At 44.7% G+C, this 24,161-nt stretch overlaps 1 protein-coding gene across 3 annotated transcripts in view; it reads right to left on the reverse strand.

Annotated features, from left to right (window-relative positions):
• The window catches only part of FGF13 (fibroblast growth factor 13), a 528,165-nt gene extending 527,402 nt beyond the window's left edge, over positions 1-763 (reverse strand). For 2 of the 3 annotated variants that reach the window (XM_082445446.1, XM_082445447.1), the window contains exon 1: positions 279-759. The gene's annotated coding sequence lies outside the window, so the exon portion shown is untranslated. Of the gene's footprint in view, positions 1-278 lie in introns of all 3 variants that reach the window. The other variant, XM_082445451.1, reaches the window with a different exon arrangement.
• Between the last annotated feature and the right edge of the window lie 23,398 nt (positions 764-24,161).

Genomic DNA, 24,161 nt, shown 5'->3' on the forward strand with positions numbered 1-24,161 from the left:
AGTAGAGATGTTAAGAAAGGGTTAAATTTAACATCTGAGGTGCTTTCCTGCTGGCTAATATCTTGGCTTTTGGGCAGGAGGGTGCAAGGAAAGGAAATAATTGACAAACATTACAGTGTGTTGGGAGCATGGACTCATGGACTCAGACTTTTATTCCTAAGCTACGTCCTGCCCTGACATTTGCCTCCCTGACCCAGGCTGAGGAAACCTGGGCTGGGGTTACCCAAGAGGATCACAGTTCCAGTAGCATTTCCCCCAAGGAGTTTGGTTTCACCTACCTTAGAAGTGGAGATGCAATGGGCCCGGTGGTGAGGAACAAGCAATATTCCACCATGGACCAAACTCTTAAAGGGACCTGTTGTTATTAGTGCCGACGGTCACGCGCTCCGGGGGGGAGGAAGCTTCTCGGTCATATCATCACCATGCATGTCTGAGATTTGCAAGAGTCTGCATCTGAGCCAAAGCGCCCCCAGCTCCCTAAGCCCCTCGTGGTTTCAAGGGCTCCAGGCAGGACAAGCAAATAGTCCAAAGTGATGGCAGGGGTCAGTGGACCCCGTGCGGTGCATATCAGACTGTTCTGAGGAGTGGTAAGTCACAGGGTCTATACTGCAGCTATTTTTAGTGAAACCAAATTCCTTCCCCAAGTTCTCTTGCTTCCAACTTGTTCTAAGTGTAGAAGACCAGCTGTGGTCAGATCATCTTACGGGACCAAGGCTCTGTCAAGGCAAAGGAAACAAACCAGGGAGGTGGAGCTAAGAGCTGGCGACTGCTGGTGCTTTGGCTTCTCACCGTCTCAGGCATCTGCAGAGGAGGAGCCTTTGGAAAGGAAAGTGTTACCACCCAGGGGAGTGGGCATTCCCCTCCAACCTGGCAGAAACCTGAGAGGTAGATGACATCAGAGGGAAAAATCGAGAAGTTGGCAGTCCTTCCCGTCTCCTCCCCAATTCCTACAAACTCTCTCTCCCTCTCTCACATGCGCACACACACATGCACTAGCACTCCCAAGTGCGTGCCAGGTCCTACAGACCAAACCCGGATCTTGGCCTGGAGTTGCTAGAAGGGTCTAGAAAAGAATGTCATCATCCAGGAGGCAGGCCAGGGGTGAAAGTATGAGGACTGGTGTCTAGTCACTTTGCAGCTGTCATTCATTGTTCTCACAGGTAGTTTTAATGGGGAAGATAATTCATGGCGAACATTTATTTTGGATCCAAATCTTGGCCAGAGATGTTAATTCAGAAGAAGACAGCTCTCTGGGGCTTCCCTGGTGGCACAGTGGTTAAGAATCCGCCTGCCAATGCAGGGGACACGGGTTCGAGCCCTGGTCCGGGAAGATCCCACATGCCGCGGAGCAACTAAGCCCGTGCGCCACAATTACTGAGCCTGTGCTCTAGAGCCTGTGAGCCACAACTAATGAGCCCGTGCGCCACAACTACTGAAGCCTGTGCGCCTAGAGCCCGTGCTCCACAAGAGAAGCCACCGCAATGAGAAGCCCACGTACTGCAACGAAGAGTAGCCTCTGCTCGCTGCAACTAGAGAAAAGCCCACATGCAGCAACGAAGACCCAATGCAGCCAAAAATAAATAAATAAATTTCTAAAAAATTAAAGAAAAAAGAAGACTGCTCTCCGGGATCCTGAGAGTGCGAACTGCCTTTCCCAGGTTCACCTAGGTGAGTGCTTTACAAACTGTGGGCCATGACCCACTTATACAGTAGTGAAAGCTATTTAGCGGGTTGTGATCAGCATTTAAGAATGAAAAGAAATAAAATAAATAGAGTAGAAAAGAATAGAATTTAATAGAATAGAGTAGATTGCACACAGTAAGGGGGAATATTGTTCTGTGAAACTTTTGTCTCTCCTATGGACATGTGTACTCAATCACTTCATAAAATGTACCTCTTACTGCTGGTCATCATAAAATTTGTTTGAAAAACACTGAGCTACATGATTTGGTAGAAAAGAGCATGAAGATAAGCCCTCGGGCAACCCCAATTTCATAAATATTACTACTACTACTACTATAACCACTATTTTGGGGGTGTTTATTATGTGTCAGGCACTATTTTATTTCATGTTCATCATCTTATCTAATCTTTATCACAACCTTCTGAGGTAAATTTATCCAATTCTCCAGAAGCAGCAGCAAGGCTCAGTATCAAGTTCAAGCAGCAAGTAAGGGGAAGCACCAGGGTATAAATCTAGGTCTGTCTGTCTCCAAAGTTTGTGTTCTTAACCACTCTAGACCCGTCCCCTCTTTAATTGGTCAATGTATGGTTAAATCCATTAGTTAAACACATATGAAAAGCCTGGCTGTGCTGGTGGCTTTATATAAAATAAGATGAGATATTTAGAAAAATAATTTCAGATTCCCAAAAGCTTCTAGTAAACTCTTATTAGAAAAGAGGGCTTCATTTTGAATTAGAATTAGTTGCCTATTAAAACCCCACACCTCACACCCAGACTCAAGACCCTCTAAGGGGCATCTGAAAAATCAGCTGGAAGAATATGATTTCCTGGTACTAGATTTTCATGGCCTTACCCCTCTAGTTGCTTCCATTCTATTCCACACAGAAATCTTGTATCGGGCCACATTTGGTGATCATCTTTTTATAGTTGGAGCTAAATCAGTTCAACCACTTCTGAGTTGATGAGGGAAAAAAAATCATACTTCTTCCACTTCCAAAATAAGCTTCTCTTCTGGGCACACACAAAGCTCAGAAAAGGCTGAAACTTAAAACTTCCCACTTCACATATGGGTACTTTTAGGCCCTCATTACTTTTAAATTTACTTTTAAAAGTCCTAGTGATTTGCTCATTTTGCAGACTCCTATGTTCTGTTGTCATTTTTGTAATTCCCACAGCACACACCCTACGCGCAGACTCCGTGTGTTATCGACCAGAGGTATTGGCCTCAATAAGTGCCAATAAAAGTGGGGGGGGGGCTGAGTAGGGACATAAGTACCGGATACAGCCTCGTGCACGTTAAGTAAAAAACGCCCCAAAGGGCAAGCCCCGCTTTTGTTTCCTGGCTGCTTGCATGGGCCAGAGCGATACCACCTGGCTGCTGGCTTCAGAAGGGACTTTTCTCCGAAGCAGGGCAGGCTGAAACCTGACCTCACTGGCTTTTCACTTCTCTGTAGTATTTCTTGGACACTCATCAGAGCTTCTGTGATCTCTTTGTTTGAAATGAAAACTAATTGACTCATAACCATGTGCAGAATTTCCAGGCAAGAAGCTCTCCATTGTCACGAGCGACCTGACCAGACCCTGGGGCCACAGGTGCTGTCAGGAGTACAGCCCAAATCTCAGCTCGGCACCATGGGGGCCTGGCCCCTTCCTGGCTGGACTTCACCCTCAGGGGCCGACATTTATCCCCACCTGTAGCTACATCCTTCCGACGCTTTTCAAAACAGGACCAGTTGTCTCAGTCCTCGCATTCTCCTGGCTATTCTATTTTTGCTGGGATGGCATCGGATATTGCAGGCCTGCCCCAGCCAGAGCAGGGCTGACTTGTTGAAAGGGAGTCCTGGGGCTCCCCGCCCCAGGACGTGGCCCAAGCCCTGCCCGCTCTAGTGGTCACACTCGGGGAAGCGGGGCGCGAAGGACAAAGTCAAGGGGTTCTACTTCTCAACCTTACCGCTCCGCCTGAAGCTTCTATGAACAAAGGACATTTAATAATAGAATTCCTCCTCTGGTATTTATAGCACCAATTGCTCAAAGCTGTGTTAGGCTTTAGGTTTTAAATCCCAGCCTTTGTCATAACCTCCCCAGGAACTGGAGCAGACGGCAGGTATTAGCAGCCCCACTTTGCAGACCAGGAGACTGAGGGATGGATGAAAAGGGTATTATTCCAGGGACAGACAATGAGCAAAGGCAGCCCCGAGGACAGGAAAGCCCGCCCAAGCCCGGCACCAGGCTGAGAGAGTTTGGTCCTTCACTCCTTCATTAATTCATTCGCCCGACATTGATTAAGTTCTGATTCTTCTCTAGCTACTACACTAGACACCAGGGAAACAGAGGAGCACGTTTCTGTCTCCTGTTTCTTTAACAAATAAATTTCCAGGAAACAAGAAAGGAAGGGGGAACTTATGATTAAAAGAGATTTCAGAGACCAAATGCAATGTACCGACCTTGTTTAGATCCTGAATCAAATATAACAACTCTAAGAACACATTTGTGAGGGACTTCCCTGGTGGTGCAGTGGTTTAGACTCACGCTTCCACTGCAGGGGGTGCAGTTCGATCCCTGGTTGGGGAACTAAGATCCCACATGCCCCGAGGCCAAAAAAAAACCACATTTGTGAAACGATAGGGGGAATTTTAATATGGACTGGACGTTTGATAGTTAAGAAATTGTTAATTTTCTAGTGTGATAGAATTACATTGATAAAATTACCTTACCATTTAGAGACACACTGCGAAGCATCTGTAGATAAAATGATATGATATTTGAGATTAGCTTCAAACAATACATGATTAATAGGAGGAAATGGGCAGGGATATAGATGAAACAAGAATGCCCTTGAGTTGATGGTTGTTATAGCTGGGTAGTGAGTACAGGGTAGTTCACTGGACTTTTCAGTTTTGTGTGTGCTTGAAAATTTCTACAACAGATGAATAAAAATCATTTTTCAAAAGAAAAGTCATGGTACCTGCTCTCAAGGAACTCCCAGAGTCAGAATCACCTGGAAACCTCTACTGACAGTCATTTATGATGAGCCCCACCTCTCCTAAGCTACAGTGGCCAAGATCAAGGAACATAAGGACCCAGCATGGGGTCCCTGGTCCAGAACAAGTGGCGGTGGAAGGGGGGGATTGGGAGGGAAGCTTCTCAAGTAAAAGGAAGGATCTGAAATGGGAAAGACCTTGAAAGAAGGTCAGTGAGGTTGGTGCCTATAAAGCTAGGGAGGGTATGACCCGAGATGAAGTTAGAAAGTAGGAGGGGAAACAGATTACACACAGGGCCTCATGGGCCACGGTAAGGAGTGGAGACTTTTCCCTGAAAGCAAAGGGAAGTCAATAAAGCACTCCAAGCAAGGGGCTGACATGCTTCTATTTGCATTTTTAAAATATCCTACTGGCAGCACGGTGGGAAATGTAATGGGAGAGATAGGAGAAGCAGGGGACCAACTGGCCGACTATTAGAGAGGACCAAGTGAGAGACAATGGCGGCCTCTTCTGGAATAGGGGGATGGAAGAGAACTGAACAGATTTTATAAGAATTTAGGAAACAGAATTAACAGAATGAGGCGCCTATGTGGAAGTGAGAGTGAAGGAGTGGGAGAAATCAGGGATGTCTCCTAAGTTTGTGTCCAGAGTGGGTAGATGGCGGAGGTGGGGATGAGGGTGGGGTGAGCACCTTTAGGAGAAAGTGAAGATCATGAGATTAGTTTTGGATCTGGTGCCCAGTGTTCGCTGGGCAGTTCAGCCAGGGTGGTGTGGCTTCACCAGGCGGAGGGCTGAGTTCAACTAACATCCTCCCACTTGGGCAATCTGCAGGCTAATTGAGCTACCTGGGGTGTCACGGTGCCCCACTCATTACTGCCCCAGGACCATTTCCAAAGTGGCCGTGCTGGGTCTGTGCTCTCTGTGATCTCTGTTTTCTAGGAGCTTCTTTTCGGGGACCTTGCAGGGATGAGTCCAACTGCTCGGTAGGATGGCACAGGCAGAGTAAAAGACGAGGAGATTCTGGATCAGCCTGGAAGTGCTAAGAGAGACCGCAGGACCACTACCACACGCACCTCCCACCTGGAGAGACTCTCAAAGTGCCTCCCCAGCCACGAGCCCACCTGTTCTTCACAACAGCGCTGTGACAAAGGCAGGAAATGACGTATCTGACAGGTGTGGAAAGTGAGTGTGCTCTGATGACAGTGACTGTGGCGTCTTTGTCCATCCCTCTCCCTTTCTCCCCCTCGGTACCCCAGCACCTAGCACGTGGCTTGGCACAGAGGAGGGACACAGCAAGCACGTGGTGAAAGACAGAAAATGATTTCATTCAATCTTAATTAAACACAGGAAACAGCAGCACCTTCCCCGAACTGTCCAGACACGATTATCTAAGGTTCCTATCTAAGGCTATCTGGACACCGTTTCCAGAAACACAAAACTTACCCTACAAAACAGGTAGTTTGGGGGGGGGGGACTGTTTTCATTTATTGTCATTTGTTTTATATATAATTTCAAAATGCCAAATATAGTAAATGCTGGGGCCTAGCATTCCAGAAGCCATACGATCTATAGTGAAGAAGAATGTAGTCAAGGAAATTGCTTCAATAGGCACAGAGACTGTCATCTGGGAAAATGAGATTTGCAAGGAAAGCAGCAGGCCTTCATCCCAGGAGCCTGGGGTCATAAACATCCTATGAGGATGGCAACAGGACAGTCAGGGCTGGAGACAGGGAGGCCACGTTAGGGACTGTGGGAAAAGAGGAAAGCAGCTCCCTGTAGGGGATCCAGAGAGGCAGAGAGAGAGGCAGAAGGCCCAGATCCGAGGAGAAGGCCAGCTCTGGAGCTGTTCAGGTCCCTCAGGCTGGGGTCTGCACGCGGTCAGGGCTACCTTACCCAGGGGCCAATGGATTTCTGGTTTGGAAGGTAAGGGGGAAAGACAGCGGGGACTTCCCTGAATGTATCAGTTAGGACTTTACATCAAAAGTGATAGAAACCCAACTTGAACAGGCTTCCCCTATCAGGTGGGTCCCTCTCTGATAACCTCAGAGATACAAGTCTAGTGGAAAGAGACCTACTTCTTTTCCAATAATACCAACCAAAATTCCAGAATTGAGTCTCATTGAACTGGATTAGCACTGTGCCCTAGACCTTGGAATTCATCAGTAGGCCAGGCCCAGGTCACATGCGTAGGCATGTGAGGTGTAGATGGCGGTCAATCCCACGCAAACCAACTGTACTGAGAATAGGAGCCAAACGGTTCCTCAGTGAAAAATGAGTGTCATCAGAAGATGGGGAAATAAAAGCTGGGTGGGCAGAAACAGCAGAAGTCCAGTGCACTGGAGGACAAGACTGTGGAAAATAATACACACAAAACCCCTCGAGGGGAATGAGCCCAGGCAGGAGATGAGGAAACAGCACTGGAGGAGGACGGCGGGGGAGTGTCAGTGGAGAGACGGAAGGGTGATGGGCTTCAGAGATTTTTGCCCTGTGTTTGGGGCAGCAACAGAATTCTTCACAGGACTGAGGAGAAATGCTCTTCTGCTGGGCTAGTCCCAAAAAGAGGGCCTCAGCCTGGTCACGTGTTGGCGAGCAGCTAAACACCTGTACTTTGGGCCAAGCAAGTATTGTTTGTTTGTATCCTTATTTCTCCTGTCAAATCACTCTGGTCCAGCCTCCTTCATGAATCTCAGCTATTGTAAAGGCTGACATGATTGATACTGTACAACAGAGATCCTGGAGCCGTCATACAGGAAAGGGCTCCTGGACCACCAAGCCAGAGTCTGGCTCTTCCGATCCCAAGGGGAGTAAGAGAGTAGGAACGAGAAGCTGAAAAGCTGTCTATCAGCCTGTTGGGGTCATTCCATCTCTTTGAGTTTTAGTTTTATGATCTGTAAAACGCAGATAATGTCTTTGGAAATACCTAGCATCCTAGCTGGTTCATGGTAGACTCAAAAATTACCATTTCTTCTTCTGTTCTACCCCCCATCCTCCAAGGTGAAATGGAAAGCCAAAGTACTTCCTGAAAGTATCTGTTAACTCATCAGCTGAACCATAGTCTGAAATCCTGAAACCAGAGCTAAGCCACCTTATGCCTCTGGCCCTCCTGACCCCTTGGTGTCACTGGGAATTGCCTGGTGGGCTGTTCCCTCTTATTCTGTGGAAGAGTGGAAATAGTCAGACCCCAGCCTTCCCAGGAATCTGGGGGTGCTACTCATCTGCTCACTCAAGTGAGCCTCAGAGGTCATCTGGTCTAATTCCCTCCCACATGTTACTTACAAGGAGACGGAGGCCCAGAGTGGGGAAGAAGTTGGCTCAAGGTCACACAGCATCTTAGGGACAGAGTCAGGAGTAGACATTAGGGCTGAAAGACCAGTGCTCTTTCTATTGCTACACAGCTGCTTATAAACCTTTTTTATTTTCACAAAATGTAGTATATTTATTAGCTAAACCAACTTCTTTTCAACATATATCTACAGTAAAGGCTTTTCAGAGATGAGGCAAAAAGATGAAATGAAGACTGTTCCTGAAAGAAAAGAGTCACCCTACTACTACTCATCCAACCGGGGCTGATTATGTGGAATGGGGGGTGTGAGGAAAGGAAGCCACTAGGCCTAAGCCACATATTCACAGTCTCAAAGTTCTACTTTTTACACCATCTAACAACAACGACAACAGCAAACATATAGTATTTGGTATGTACCAGACTCTGCTCCAAGACCTTTACTGATAATAACTCATATAATCCAAATAAAGTTATACTACAGTGATGTTAAAAATGTTAATATATTAATAATATTTTAAACATAGCACAAGTGTTATAACCCTATTTTAGCATTTCTTCTTTTCTTAATCTATCACAAGCTTCAAACAATGAAAGAGGCCTGGGTATTGACCTTGGAAAGGCCCTGCTACCATCCACTCATCTATCCATCCATCTATCCACTCATCCACTCATCCATCCATCTACCCACCCACTCATACACTCATCAGTCCAACCATCCATCCAGCCATCCATCCATCCACTTATCCATCTATCCATCCATCCACCCACCCACCCACCTACCCCTCCATCCAACATTTGCCGCATTCCTCCCATACATCAAGCCTTGTGTTTGGTGCTGGTGATGCAGAGATGAAGAGAATACACTACCCGTGCTTTAGTAGTGGGGAGAGGAGGGATAAGTATGAACTTACATGGAAACCACTGTGGAACAGTGGCATAAAGGCATGGAGGACGGGCACCTTGCCAAGTCTGTTGGCTTAGTTATTTTTAGTGGGAAGTGTCAAGGAAGACTTCCTTAAGGAGGTGCCACCTCAGAGGAGACCAGGAAAATAACAGTAGGAGACTTCAGCTTCTGGAGTAATAATACCCTTGGAAAATCTGATGAAAATTGTATCTCTCTAGATAAGTGCATATGTACACTTACACACACATTTTACCTTTTCACAGGTGAGTTTAAAATCCAGCTCCATCACTCACTAGCTGTGAGACTTAGAGCCTCTGCTCTCTAATTGGTTAAATGAGACTAACAACAGAACTTGTCTTCCTCTCGGTAGCTGTGACGATCAAATGCAAATTTGTGTGTAAAGCACCTGCAGAGACTTGGCAATCAATAAGTTGTCGTTCTCTATCCTTCTCCTAAGTGGAATTTAATTTTCAAAAGCAATGAGATGACAGTGTAGCCAAGAGGGTAAATTGATCTTTTTCTGTTTCCTACAGAGTCTATTGTATTTTTTTTCCTTCTTCCATCATGCAGATTAGTTTATGTGGCTTCATTTTCCCAAGTAGCTTTTTATGGCCAACCCCTTAGATTATTTGGAGTCCCTTAGGGTACCCATAGAGATGTGATCCCTGCTTAGGTCAGGAGGCCATTCTTTCCCTTTGCGAATCTTCTTTTCTACCCGAAAGGACTTTAATGTATCTTCTTCTAGGGCTTCTAGAAGTCCCTGGCTATATATAGATCAGCGATTCTAACAGGGTAATGACTGGCATGGCCTGGAGGTGCTGTGTCAGGCCTGCAGAGCAATACACCACCCCAACTCATCTCTTAGCTTAACTTCTAGGGTCTGTATTAGTTTCCTAGGGCTCCTGTAACAAAGAACCACAAACTGGGTGGCATTAAACAACAGAAATGCATTCTCTCACAGTTCTGGAGGCCAGACGTCTGAAATCAAAGTGTGGGCAGGGGTGATTCCTTCAGGAGGTTCTGAGAGAGAATCCATTCACTGCCTCTCTCCTAGCTTCTGGGGGTTGCTTGGCATCCCTTGGCATTCCTGGGCTCCTATGCGTATCACTCCGATCCCTGCCGCCATCTTAACGTCCCGTCTCTGTGTGGTTCTGTGTCAAATCTCTCTCTCCTTTCTCTTAGGAGGACACTTGTCATTGCATTTAGGGCCCATCCAGATAATCCAGGATGATCTCATCTTGAGATCCTTAACTTCATTACATCTGCAAAGACCCTTTTTCCAAATAAGATCCCCTTCCCAGGTTTTAGGAATTAGGACATGGACATTCTCTTGGGGAACCACCATTCAATCCACTACAGGTCTTAATTCCATGACCAAAGTCTAGCTTTTTCAAGCCTGGCAATTTGGCTTTTTAATGATGTCACTACCTTTGAGTAAAAGGGAAAAATATATCAGTTACAAATTGGTGCCAGACCCAGGGCTGGGGGCTGGATCTACATCCCCTCACTTAATCTTCACAGCCCTGTAGAAGGCAGATGCTCAGATCATCTTTATTTTGCAGATGAGGCTGAGAGTACTTCAGTCATTAGCCCAGGTCATACAACTAGTACATAATGAAGTTGCATTCCAACTCATCTCTGCCAGATTCTGAAATTTCATTTATTGAGGACTGAGCCTGGGCAAGGCACTCTCCTATGTGCTTTACAAATCAAAACACATCTAACATTCATAACGACCAGACAAGTTAAATACATTATTAATAGTCCTCCCCTCCCTGTAGATGAGGAACCTGAGACACAGAGAGATTTAGTAACTTGTCCAAGGGAACATGGCTAAAAGACCATGACCCTGGATGTCCTTCATTTGTAAGATTAAGAATGAAGATTTAATAAATGTGCACTACGTCAGTCACTTTGTGTTTTTCACATGGAGTCTTCCCTGGAAACTTGCAAAACAGATTATTATTATTATGTTTTACAGAAGGGAAACCAAGGCTCAAAGGGGAGAAATGACTTGCCCATGCATGATGAAGTGGGATACCAACCTAGGTCTTTGCAATCCGCCAGGGAGGATCTAGGGAGATGACGTACGTGACTGGGACTCACTTTGAAAACAAGACAGGTATTAGGGAAAATGAAGTACTTACCCCGTCCTTAGAGTCTTCTTCCTCTTCATCATCATCATAATTGCCATTGCTGTCAGCAGCATCAAAGTACCGCTGCAGTTGCCCGACCTGAAAAGTCCAAGGCCGGGGTCAATGATGCCCGGGGGTGCTACTGGCTCACACAGCTCTGATCTCATCCTGACACTTCTGAGAAAAATATTACATAACCCGAGGGAAGAAGGATGAGTTGGCATGAGGCACACAGTTCGGTCACATTGCAGTCACGCTTGGAGTGGCTAATTAAGCATCAAGTGTGTGCCTCCTGGCAATGGCTGCAAAGAGGGTCAGGACAGAGCCCCTCACCCCCGACATGCATGAGGAACTGAGAAAGTAGAATATGGAGAGCCACGTGTCACCAAGGGCTTCTCAAGGGGGGCCCAGCTATTAACAACGCTGGGGCAGGACCGGGGACAGAGGGGAGGCTAGAGTTGATGCCACCAGAAATGCTGGAGGTCAAGGGCAGCAGGGATCCCCCCTCCCAGGGCACGCTCCCCAACACACCAGCTCCAGCTCCTGCTTTCCCAAGGCTTCATTTTGAATGATACCATTAAGCCTGAACCCTCAGCCTGTCTGACTCCTTCCTCCCCCTCAACTCCCGTGGAACCGGCACTGTGGTCGTTGCCCAGGTCCTACAAGTCTCCTCACACGCTACGCTTACGGCCCCACCTCTCTTCTGAGAAGCTCTTCCTCTTGCACTGCGACTGTGTGATCTAGGAAGCACCCCACCTCCCATGCCCACTGTGGCCGTGGAGGTGGGGTCCACCTTCTGCTGGGCGTTTTCAAATCGGAGCTGGAGGGGAGGACCCTCTTTGTTCTTCGGTCAGTGGCAGGATGTGAGCTTGAGGTAGCCCTACGGTCAGCTTTCTCACCTCATGGAGAACGCCAGCCTCCAGCAGGAAAGGATGAAGCTGCCCCATGAAGAAAAGAGAGATGAAAGAAAGAACCAATGCCTACAAGCATTCTTCTTCCTGTTTGCCGGCTGTCCCCAAGGCTAGCTCCGTTCTTGTCCTTCCCCTGGCTTGATCACAGGAGCCCACACATTCCTCCCTTTTTCGGTTTAAGCTGAATTGAATTGTGTATCTGTCACTTTCAATGAACAGTTCTTATACCCTCCACTTGCCAAGGAGAGTCATAATTATCCTATCTAGTCCATGGCATTGGGGGCCTCATAACATTTCTCTGAGGCAGCTGGTCCCATTCTACAGATGAGGAAGCTGAGCCACGGAGAACTGAAGTGAATCGTCCTGAGGCGCCCAGCGAGTCAGTGGCAAAGCCCGGAATCTGTGTTCTTTCCCTACCCTTGCTCCTCAAAGTTATTAACCTAATCCCTGCGACATGTGTCAGAGCCCTCCCTCCTTCTTCTCTGTCCTCCCTGCCCATCTGCTTAGGCTAGGGCCTCTTCACTCCTTCCCTAGTGGAGTGTACTAGCATCCTAACTAGCTCCCCTGCCTCTCCCCACCTCCAACCCACTATTTCCGGTCAGGATTCCTAAAGCATACTTACTGGTTATATAATTTGCTCAGTTAAAAAATCGCTGTGGCCTTCCCATTGCCTACTCAATTAACTTCGGAGCTTGGCATTCAAGGCTCTTCCCAACCTGGACCTAATCAACCCTTGTATGTTTCTCTTCCTTTCTCTTGCTACCCACTGTTAAGGTTCCAGCTGTACCAGCTGCACTCCTGTGCCCATCCCTTGGCTCAAGTAGATCCTCCACCCAAACTGCCCCTGTGCCCACTGTGGAAATCCACCCGGTTCATTAAGGCCCATCTCAGACACCGGTGCTTGCATAAAGCCTTCCCAAGGTCACTAACTGCATGTCATGGTCGCCTCTCGGAATCTTCATGGGCCCTTCATTCTGTCCTTTTAGGGCACTTTTCATACTCTTCTGGATATTATAGCTATCCTGAGATTTTTCTCAAAATCTTTACCAGGTCAAGAGGGCCAGGAAGACAAGGTCTGTGCCTTCCTTCCTGATTTCATTCAACATACATCATTCATCACCTTCTGCATGATTGGCAGTCTGCTCTGTGCTAGAGATAATAAATTATATTCGATAACAAGCCAGGCACTATTGGAGAATTTCATGCACGATAGGGCTTATCATTCTCACAATAATTCTACAAAGTAGGTATTGTCATGCTCATTTTATAGTTGAAGAAACAGAGGCCCAGAGAAGTTAAGTAACTTGCCTGAGGTCACACAGCTAGTAAATGGCAGAGCTGGGATACAAACCCAGGCAGTCTGGCCCTGGGGGCAGCACCCTTAAGCACTCTGCCAGGCTGCCTTTAAGCCCTCTTCTCTTTCAGCATTCTCTTCGGAGGTGATCCTACCTGCATCTTCATATATTTTTTCTTTCATCCACTCATATCACACAGTTTTATTGATGCCTGCTGTGAGCCAGGCACTGATGGTGATTCAGCAGTGTAGTGGGCTGAATGATTGCCCCAAAGATATGTCCACATCCTAATCCTTAGAACCTATGAATATCCACTTACGTCACAAAAGATATGATGAAATTAAGGATCCCGAGAGGAGGAGCTTTTGCTGAATTATCCAGGTGAGTCCAGTGTAATCACAAGGGTCCTTATAAGAAGAAGGCAGGGTGATCAGAGTCAGAGAAAGAGATGTGACGACAGAAGCAGAGATTGGAGTGATGCAGCCACAAGCCAGGGAATTCTGGAAGCCACTAGATTCTCTCCTACAGCCTCTAGAGGGAGTCTGGCCCTGCCGACACCTTGATTTTGGCCCAGTGATACTGATTTCAGACTTCTGGTCTCTAGAACTATGAGAGAATACATTTCTGTTGTTTTAAGCCATCCAGTATGGGATCATTTGTTATGGCAGCCCTAGGAAGTTAATACAGACAGGGAGCAAGATAAATGTGATTTCTGCTCTCATGGAATGGGCAAGATAGATACTGATTTTTTAAAAATTAGAAGGTCACTCTATTAAGTATGTGAAATAAGGCTAGTCCTAACTGAGATATGCTGTGTGAATTACACATGAGATTTTGAGGACTTACTAGGAAAAAAAGTATAAAATAGCTCACTAATTTTCTACTGATTACATGTTGAAATGATAATATTTTAGATATACTGAGTTAAATAAAATATATTATTAAAATTTAAAAAAAAATAGAAGGTCACTGAGTGTTCCAGATGGGAACTACAGGGTACAATGAGAGCTTCTCTATCAGCAGCCCACGGCCACAGCCTTCCTGTCCCTTAACACATGTGAAGGGGACAAAGGGATGAGATTGATGGCTGAGGGCTGGAAGAGAGACTCAGTACGCTAAACAAGCATGACAGGGGAGCATTTCGAACACTGCCACTGAAAACATGAAATTCATCATGAGATTGCCTTATGAGACTACAAATGAAAGGATCTAATCCCCATCCTTGCTGCTGTCAGCATTTTCATAAAAGCTACCCAGAGGCTCTTGCGGCCCTTGGCCCAGAAGAATGCCTCTCTCCTCTGTTAAGAACCGCACACAGGTTACCGTGCAGGCAGTCGTGCAGCCGCCTGTGCTGGGCTGACAAGTAGGTCACCTCCGTTCAATTGCTAGTGACGGACTAGAATGCTGTTTGGAGAAAGACTCTGAGGCCATGTCCGGGTTCGGTCATCATGACTGATTAGCAAGACCTGCCATGAGCTGCATCTAGGGGAAGGGGAACGCGGACACCGTGTATTTCTGACCATCCTCTAGAACCCTGTTCTCAACCTTTAGCTCACATAAGAATCCCCCGGGCAGGGGGGCTTATTAAAACCCACACTGCCGGGCCCCACCTCAAGAATCTCTGAAACATTCGATTTGGGGTGAAGCCTGAGAATGTGCATGACTCGCAAGCGCTCAGATGACGCTGATGCTGCTGGTCCGGGTACCGCACGTAGCAAACTGCTGGCCCAGAGCGCATCTCAAGCTTCCCCACGAGCACCAATCACACGCAGTCCTTGGGAAAAGGCCGTTCTGAGTCGGCAGGCGCGAGGTAAAGCCCAAGATTCTGTATTTCTTGTAAGCTCCCAGGCAACGCCCATGCTGCACTATGGACTACATACACCTTGGGTGGAAGGAGCTAGAAAGACAGTCCTCCATTATGGTGGCATGGCACACGAGGGTGCCAAGGACAATTGTAAGGTGTCACAAATAATTTAGAACGAATTGCTTTCTCTAAAAGTAACCTCGGGAAGATTCGTTTTTTTCTCTATTTAGAAACCCTGTCTTTTACTTGCATACTTGTATGTGATGAAAGATGCAGGACTTTCCTGGCGGTCTAGTGGTTCGGACTCCGCATTCTCACTGCTGTGGGCTCGGGTTCATTCCCTGGTCAGGGAGTTAAAATCCCACAAGCCGTGTGCCTCGGCCAAAGAATGAAAAAAATTTTTTAAAAAAGGAAGAGAGATGCAATTACAGCAAATCTACCAGGAACTGTATATAGACTCAGACTCAGAGACCATCCCATCTCTCTCCCTCTCTCTCCCTCCATTAAAATCCCATTTATTTATACAGATATACAGGGAGTTGTGGAGGGACCCAGAGGACCCTAGTCCACCCTTCCTGGCCCAGGGAAGTTCAAAAGAAGGGGTTACTGGCCCTGGAGGTGTTGGGAAGGATCTGGAAAGCTGTGTTGAGGGAACTGGAGGGGAAGGTGGTGGGCCAGGCCGGGCACTCCCCCTGAGGACAGCCCAGGGTCCGGCTGGCTCCACGGCTCACCGTGTAGCTGTCCAGAGCGCACGGCGGCCCTCTGAAGGTCACCTCCCACGGGTGGCAGCAGAGAAAGGCCAAGACCACTGGGCTGGAGTGTTAGGATGCAGTCCCTTGGAGAGGACATCCCACTTCTTGCCCCTAAGCTGAATTACAAGGACAACACGAAGGCTGAGGAAAGAGAGACAGTCAGCTCTGGAAATAGAAGGGTGAGACGGAATACAGCAGGGTGACCGGTCGCTCGTCCTGCTTTGCCCAGACTGAGGGGTTGCTCAGCATGCAGGAATTTCAGTGCAAAAGTCCGGACAGTCCCAGGCAAACAGGGATGGTCAGTCACCCGAGCACCGAGCCTCTTTCTTTGGGCCTCCTCACATCTCATGTCCGGGCACTGCATGATTCCCTGCCCCTCCCCAAACACACCATAGTCTCCGGAAAGTTCAAGGTGCAGTTCTGGAGCAGCACCATTGCTTACAGAAAGTTAGCCACTATTATTGCAACTGTGGGCACGTTTAGAGACACACAGTACAACCTACAGCTCACTCAGTCTTCTATTATCTCTGAAAAGGAAGAGGCAAAGAATGGAAGAGGAGGGGAGAGGAGAAAGAGGAGAAGGGTGGGGAGAGGAAGAGGAGCTCTGACATGGGCAGAGGACATGCAAGTGAATAGGAAGTTGTGTTTTCAGAGGGGACGGAAGATCCCACACCGTTTCCTTTTCCTTCCCGTGGGTTCCCTTCTGGCTAGTTTGGCAGGCTTTTTTTTTCTCTCTGCTCCCTACCTTGCTTGGTATAATGGGCCTATAAAGTGAGCCTGAAGCTGCCTTCTTCTAGGTTCTGGTTGATAATATAAAAAAGCCGTGATCTTTGTGGATGAGGATGGCTGGACAATCAAGGGAAAAGCCCTCACCCTATATCTGCTGGCCTGGGGTCACCTATGGGAGTGCAAAGCCCACGCATCCTCTAAAGATAATTGACAAGCCCTGATCATACTTGCATGCTTCAGGAGTCCCGGGCTTGGGTTTTTCCACACCAATTCATCAGCAAAGGGAAACAGCAGAATTGGGGTCCCTTTTTTTGGGGGGGTTATCTCCTTCTTGGGCTGCAGGAGAGAAGATATAAAACTAAATTCAAACCAAAGACTCATGTATAGAATCCTGATGCTTTAAAAACCCAAGGTAGGGCTTCCCTGGTGGCGCAGTGGTTGAGAATCTGCCTGCCAATGCAGGGGACACGGGTTCGAGCCCTGGTCTGGGAAGATCCCACATGCCGCGGAGCAACTGGGCCCGTGAGCCACAACTACTGAGCCTGCGCATCTGGAGCCTGTGCTCCGCAACAAGAGAGGCCACGATAGCGAAAGGCCCGCGCACCGTGATGAAGAGCGGCCCCCGCTTGCCACAACTAGAGAAAGCCCTCACACAGAAACGAAGACCCAACACAGCCATAAATAAATAAATAAAAATTAAAAAAAAATAAAAACCCAAGGTAAAAAAAAAAAAAAATATATATATATATATATCTGAATGTATTGAATTTGGCATATTAAACTTGATGGTTGTCTCTTTTAAACCAGAACAATTTTGACCATTTTTTTCGTGACATTGACTTTTTGAAGAGTCTAGGCCAGTTGACTTATATAGTTTATTCTATATCCTGATTGTCTCTCATGGTGTTATTTAACCTGTTCCTCTATTCCCTTTATTTTATGTAGACTGAAATTTAGATCTGGATTTGATTAAAGTCAGCTTAAGCATATTTGTAAAGAATACTTCATTCATAACACAGTAATGTTGTGACTTCACAACTAACTGGGAGATATATAATGTCAGGTTGTCCCACTACTAGCGATGCTAAGTGTCATCACTGAGTTCAGATTGTAACTGCCAGATCTCTATGTTGGAGAATTAATAAGTAATCTGAAAAGCGATACTTGGGCACTGTGGGGTTATCCTAACCTCCCAGCAGCCTTCTACTCAGTGGTTTTAGCAGTCATTTATTTCAGAATCTTGATTTTTCTAATACTGTCGTACTAATAGGAAATTTTTTCAGTACCCCCCCTCTTTTTTTTTTAAAAGAATTGCATCAGGGTGCTAGATCTTTAGCTAATATAAATGGATGAAATTTAACATAATTATTATTTATTAGAACCATTCTATAGTTAGATTGACTTTGAAAGATTATTCTTTAGTATAGTGGTATGGACTGAATTGTATCACCCCAAAATTCGTATATTGAAACCCTAAGCACCAAATGTGATGGTATTTGGTGATGGAGCCTTTGAGGATAATTAGGTTTAGATGAGGTCATGAAGGTAGGGACCCCTTAATGGGATTAGTGCTCTTATGAAAAGAGATACCAGAGAGCTGTCTCTCTCTTTCCCCATCATGTTGAGGTCTCAGAGAGAAGATAGCCATCTGCAAGCCAGGAAGAGAACCCTTACCAAACACTGACCATACTGGCACCCCGATCTCAGATGACCAGCCTCCAGGACTGTAAGAAAATTAATTTCTGTGGTTTAAGCCACCCAAAACCAAACCAAAACAAAACCAAAAAACCCAAGGTAATATCATGGTCTGCAACTTGCCCAGAAACTGTAGAAAACCCTTTGGTCAGCAGTTAGATGGATTTCAGTGTGTGTTGAGAGAAAAGAAGACTCTCAGTTATGTGTTGTAGATACGAATTTCAGAAACAATGACATGTGTATATGTATGAAACTTCATTTTTCTAAAGCTTAACTTACCTCTTAGGCCTCCTATTTCTACTGAAGACAAAAAACTTAGCCTTACTAATTCAAAGTAAACTCTATCATTTCTGGATTTTTGGTCTTTTTTTAAATGCCTCTTTCAAGTAAATACTTAACAATCCAGGATATTTTCTCTCCCCTTTCTGATTTCTCCCCTCATGTCAGGTGGGCAGGGGGTGGTTTCATAGGGTCCAGGTATCTGTGACTTGCTTCTTGTCTTTGACCAGTTGCAGTCCAAAACTGACATTTACTGGCCATGTAACTTATCCTGTCTGTTCTTTGCAGTCCTTAGGCAAAGGACATCCCACTTCTTCCCCCTAAGCTGAATTACAGGGATAACACGAAGGGTGAGGAAAGAGACAGCTCCGTAAATAGAAGGGCAAGAGGAAACACAGTAGGGTGACTGATCAACCTGATTTGCCCAGACTCGAGTGGATGTTGCTGCATCCACCGCTGAAATGCCCAAGTCCTCCTCTAATCTTTATTCCCATGGACCCTGCAGATTGTTCTGTATCATCCGTCCTTTCTCTGACTGTGCAGCCTCCTCAAGTCCACTAGCCTACGTTAGAGCCCCATCCCAACGTAACAGGAGCCAGGAGAGTATGTCAGGCAGTGCCAGGGTGGGGGGAGGTATATTTCTCTACTGGCCCCAGAATATCTCCTGATCAGAGGATGCCTCTGGCTTCAGATGGCAAAGAAAGAACCAGAGTGGCTCCAAAGGAAAAGAGGAAAAGGAGCAGGTTGCTTAGCCTGCATCTGGTCTGGGCAAAAAAAAGTCTGCATCATCCAGACCATCTCACCAGGGGAGGACTGATGACACAGGGATCTGTGGCCAGAGGCCCAGTTAGTAATGTGTTCTTGGAGATGATTTCAACTTCAAGAATCTATAGCAGTAAGAGGAAATGGCTTGAAACTTAGTAGATTTGGGGCTCTGGCCAAACCGTTTGTAACATCCATGGACCAACTGAGCTTTCTTCTTCCCTTGCTATCAATTAGTTATTTCTATTATTTCTCCCTATCTTTCCAGTCATGTTTTTGCCATTAGCTCAGCTCAATTATGTTGGCATTTCAAGGAAACACTTTTTCCCATAAGGCAAGTTGATGTAAGTTGATCTTTACACATTCTCAGGAGACTTGATTATTGAAGCCCCCAGAGAATCTCATTATCAAATGTTTTAATGACGACAATCCTAGCATGTGGTCCTTCCCATTAGTTTAGAACTTTTTTTTAAGACATCTTTTCTTTGTTCAACAGACAAAACTTTTAAATCAAATACATACACGCCTTAGTAAATGGATAGCTTTTTTTGTGATATGGGAATTATAATGCTGAACTACTACAGCAATAGCTGAAGGAAGCACATGTTCAAAATTCTCCCAACAGCATTTTAGCCATATGTACAAAGAAGTCTTAAAAATGTGTTTATTCATATCCTTTGTTTCAACTGCATTTCTAGGAATTTATAGTAAGAAATAATTAAAGATGTATGCACAGAGACTGAACTTCCACTTAGAATGTAGAAAGGCGCACGAGAACATCACTTCCACCAGAACAATGAAAAAAAAAACTGGGTAATTTATAAAAACATAACATTTCTTGAGCCCGACAGAAATCTGAAGTCACAGGGAAAGCAAGTAAAACGAGTTCCAGGAACACGAAATCTTCTGAGAAGAGATGAGACACATGATCTATTTCATCTTTGGCAGAGCAGAGGGAAAAAGGAGTCTGCCACACAAGTGGTATCAGCTAACATTTTAATGAATTCTTAAAGGCCAAGTATGGGTTAGCACATCAGTTTGGAATAGCTAAGGACCACAGACATAAACAAATCTCACACTCACTTCCACAAACCTTCACTGGGCGTTTACTCGAAAGACTGAAGGGAAGGCAGGAGACTGGAAAGAGCCGTCCTCGGTGACAGAGGCATGCAGGAGGTGATCGCTGATGCTGGTATCCGGACCAGCAGCATCGGCAGCATCTGAGCACTCGCGAAGCAAAAGCTTTAAGTGACTGGGGGAATGGCAGCAAATCCTTTTGCTCCCAGGTTCCAAGCAGAAATCTATTGCCTCAGGAGGAAGGGTAGAAGCAAAAACCTTCTGACCCTGAAGGAGGGGCAGGAACCCATCTTCAGCTCAGGAGCCTTCAAAGATCCCAAGCCAAGATCCACATCATCTGGGAGAGGGGAAGGGAACTTTCATACTAGATCAACCATGAAAACAAGGCAGAATTTGGGTGTCATAGGAAACAAGGGCAAGAACATTGAGAAAACCCTACCCTTGAGGCCCAAGTATACAGGGCTTGCCTAAGAAGGGGGCTGGACCAGGACAACAGAAAACGTTTGCATCCCCTACCATGAGCCTAGCATTGAGTAACAAGGAAGAGTTTAGCAAGAGTGCAGAGGCAGTCAACCTCTGTAGGGCAGGTGTATAAGAACTAGTAATTTCCCCAAGGGTGGGTAACAGAAACACTGAGAAAAACCCATGAGCACCCCAGTTCCATTCTAAGAGCAAGGTAACAGCAGCCAAGATCTGGAGAAATTTGAAGCCTGTAGCACACTTAGGTAAAGATAGCAACAACAAAACAACCCAAACCCTGCTACACTCCTGACTAGACTGACTCAAGTCCCAGTGGCCTAACAGAAGAAGAGGTGTACTCATTGCTAGGCTAAATACCATTTACCTCTGTTTCTAATGTTCTTCTAACCATGATGCCCAGGATTCAATAAAAAATTATAAGAAACACAAAAAAGCAAGTTTAAAAATAACATTGTCAAGTCATGACATAGTCAACAGAACCAGACTCAGAGATTACCCATTTGTTGGAATTTTTAAAGAGACTTTAAAATAAATATTAATAATATGTTAAAGGTAGAGGAGTATGATATTAGTTGGAAATTTGGATATATGCATATAAATTGAGTGGAAAAGTGGTTAAAAATTAAGGTAAACATAAAATATATTATTTTCACATTTAATTGCCTAACTTAAAAAATTTTTTTATTAGAGTACAGTTGATTTACAATGTTGTGCTAGTTTCAGGTGTACAGCGAAGGGTATTTTTAAAAATTTCTTTGAGATGTCCTTTTTGACCTATGGGTTATTTAGGAGTGTGTTGTTTAGCTTTCAAATGTTGGGAGATTTTTCTATTATCTTACTGTTATTGATTTCTAATTTGATTCCATTGTGATTGGAGAACACACTCTGCATTATTTCAATTCTTTCAGATTTGTTGAGGTTCGTTTTATGGCCCAAGATATGGACTATCTTGATAAATGTTTTGTGGGCCTTTGAAAATAATATGTATTATACTGTTTTGGGGTGGAGTGTTCTATAAATGTCGATTAAATCCTGTTGGTTGATGATATTCTTGATTTCTTCTATACTCTTGCTGATTTTCTGTCTAGTTGTTCCATCAATTGTTGAGAGAGGGGTGTTGAAGTCACCAAATATATCTTTGCATTTGGCTGTTTCTCCTTTTTTTTTTTTTGCTTCACATATTTTACAGCTCTGTTTTTTTCATGCACTTACATTTTGGATTCCTATGTCTTCTTGGTGGATTGATCTTTTTGTCATTATATAATGTCTCTGTCATTCACTGGTAATTTTCTCTGCTCTGAAGTCTACTTTATCTGATATTAATATAGCTACTCCTGACTTCTTTTTGTCCTCCTTTGACTTTCAACCTACCTCTATCATTATAAAGTGAGTTTCTTATAGATACTATATAATTGGGTCATATTTTTAAATCCACAATGAAAATCTATGTTTTTAATTGGTGGATTTAGACCATTTACATTTAACTTAAATGTTGCTACGTTAGCGCCTAAGTCAGCCATTTTATTTTTTGTTTTCTGTTTCTCCTCTGTATTTTCCCTTTCTCTGTTTTCTTTTTCTTGCTTTCCATGGGAATTCCATTTTGATTTATCTATAGTGTTTTTGACTGTATCTCTTTGTATAAGCATTTTTTAGATATTTCTAGATATATCATTATATATATCTTACTTATTACAGTCTACTGGTGTCATCATTAAACCAGTTTGAGTGAAGTGTAGAAACCGTACCTCCATTGATATCCCTTTACTCTCCCCATTTTTGATATAATTGTCTTAAATAGTTCCTCTACGTACAATTAGAAACACATGAGACAGTGTTCTAATTTTTGCTCCAACTGTCAAACATAATTTGGAAAACTCAAGAAGAGAAAAAAAGCCTATTTTATTTACTCATATTTTTACTACATGTCTTCTTTCTTCCTTCCTGATATTCCAAGGTTTCTTTTTTTTTTTTTTTTAAATCATTTCCTTTTAGTTGAAAGAACTTCCTTTAGCCTTTCTTTTAGGGTAGGTCTGCTGCTGAAAAATTCTTAGTTTTCCTTTATCTGAGAATATTTTGATTTCCCTTTTATTCCTGAGGTATATTTTCATTGGGTAGAGGATTCTGAGTTGACAGTTCTTTTGTTTCAGCACTTGAGAAACACTGTGCCAGTTCCTTCTAGCTCCATGGACTCTGATGAGAAATCCTTCATTCCAACTGTTTTCTCCCTATAAACAAAGTGTCATTTTTCTCTTGCGGCTTTGAAGATTTTTTCATTGGCTTTATTTTGCAGAAGTTTAATTGTAATCTGTCTTGGCATAGATTTTCTTTGGGTTTATCCTTTTGTAGTTTGTCCAGCTTCCTGAATCTGTGTATGTCTTTGCCAAATTTGGAGAGTTTTCAGCCATTATTCTTTAAGTACTTTTACAGCTCTGTTCTCTTTTTTTCTTTCCTCCAAGACTCTTGTTTCATTAATGTTAGATGTTTTGTTATAGTTTCACAGGTTTCTGAGGCTCTATTCATTTTTGTACCATATTTTCTTTTTTGTTGTACAGATTGAGTAATGCCTATTATTCTGTCTTCCAGTTCACTGATTTTTTCCTCTGTCTCTTTTTGTTGTTGAAGCCATGCACTAAGCTTTCTATTTCAGTTACTGTGTTTTGCAGTTGTAAAGTTTATGTTTTGTTCTTCTTTACATCTTCTATACCTTTGTTGAGACTTCCTATTTCTTTGTTGAGAGTTTAAGTCTTTTCATTCTCTTCAAGTGTAATTGCTCCTTGAAATATTTTTATTATGGCCGCCTTTAAACCTTTGTCAGATAATTCTCATACCTGTGTCATCTTGGAATTGGCACCTCTTTTTCTTAATTTTTATTTTTTATTTTTTGGCTGTGCCACTCGGCATGCGGGATCCTAGTTCCCTGACCAGGGATTGAACCCCCGTCCCCTGCATTGGAAGCATGGAGTTTTAACCACTGGACCACCAGGGAAGTCCCAGAATTGGCACCTCTTGATTATCTTTTTTATTCAGGTTGAAATCTTCCTGGTTTTTTGTATATGTAATTTTCTATTGAAACTTGGAGAATTTCATATTGTATTCTAATTCTTCGGATCTAATTTGTTTAAACCTTAGCTGGCTTTCTCTGACACCACTCTGGCAGAGAGAGGATGACACAGCCTCATTGCTGATAAGTGGGGTTAGAAATCCAGCTTTCCCACTTGACCTCTGTTGACAATCAAGAGGAGGCGCCCCATTACTGTTGAGTGGTGAGTAGGATTTCTGGCTTCCCATTAGGCCTCCATTGATACCTTCCTGCCTTGGAGGGGTAGGAGTTCTTTGTCACTGCTCCCCCAAAAACCTCGACTGACACCATGAGGTGAGGGGCTCACCACT

This window comes from Balaenoptera physalus (genome assembly GCF_965194825.1).
Source record: "Balaenoptera physalus genome assembly, chromosome: X".
Classification (NCBI taxonomy): Eukaryota; Metazoa; Chordata; class Mammalia; order Artiodactyla; family Balaenopteridae; genus Balaenoptera; species Balaenoptera physalus.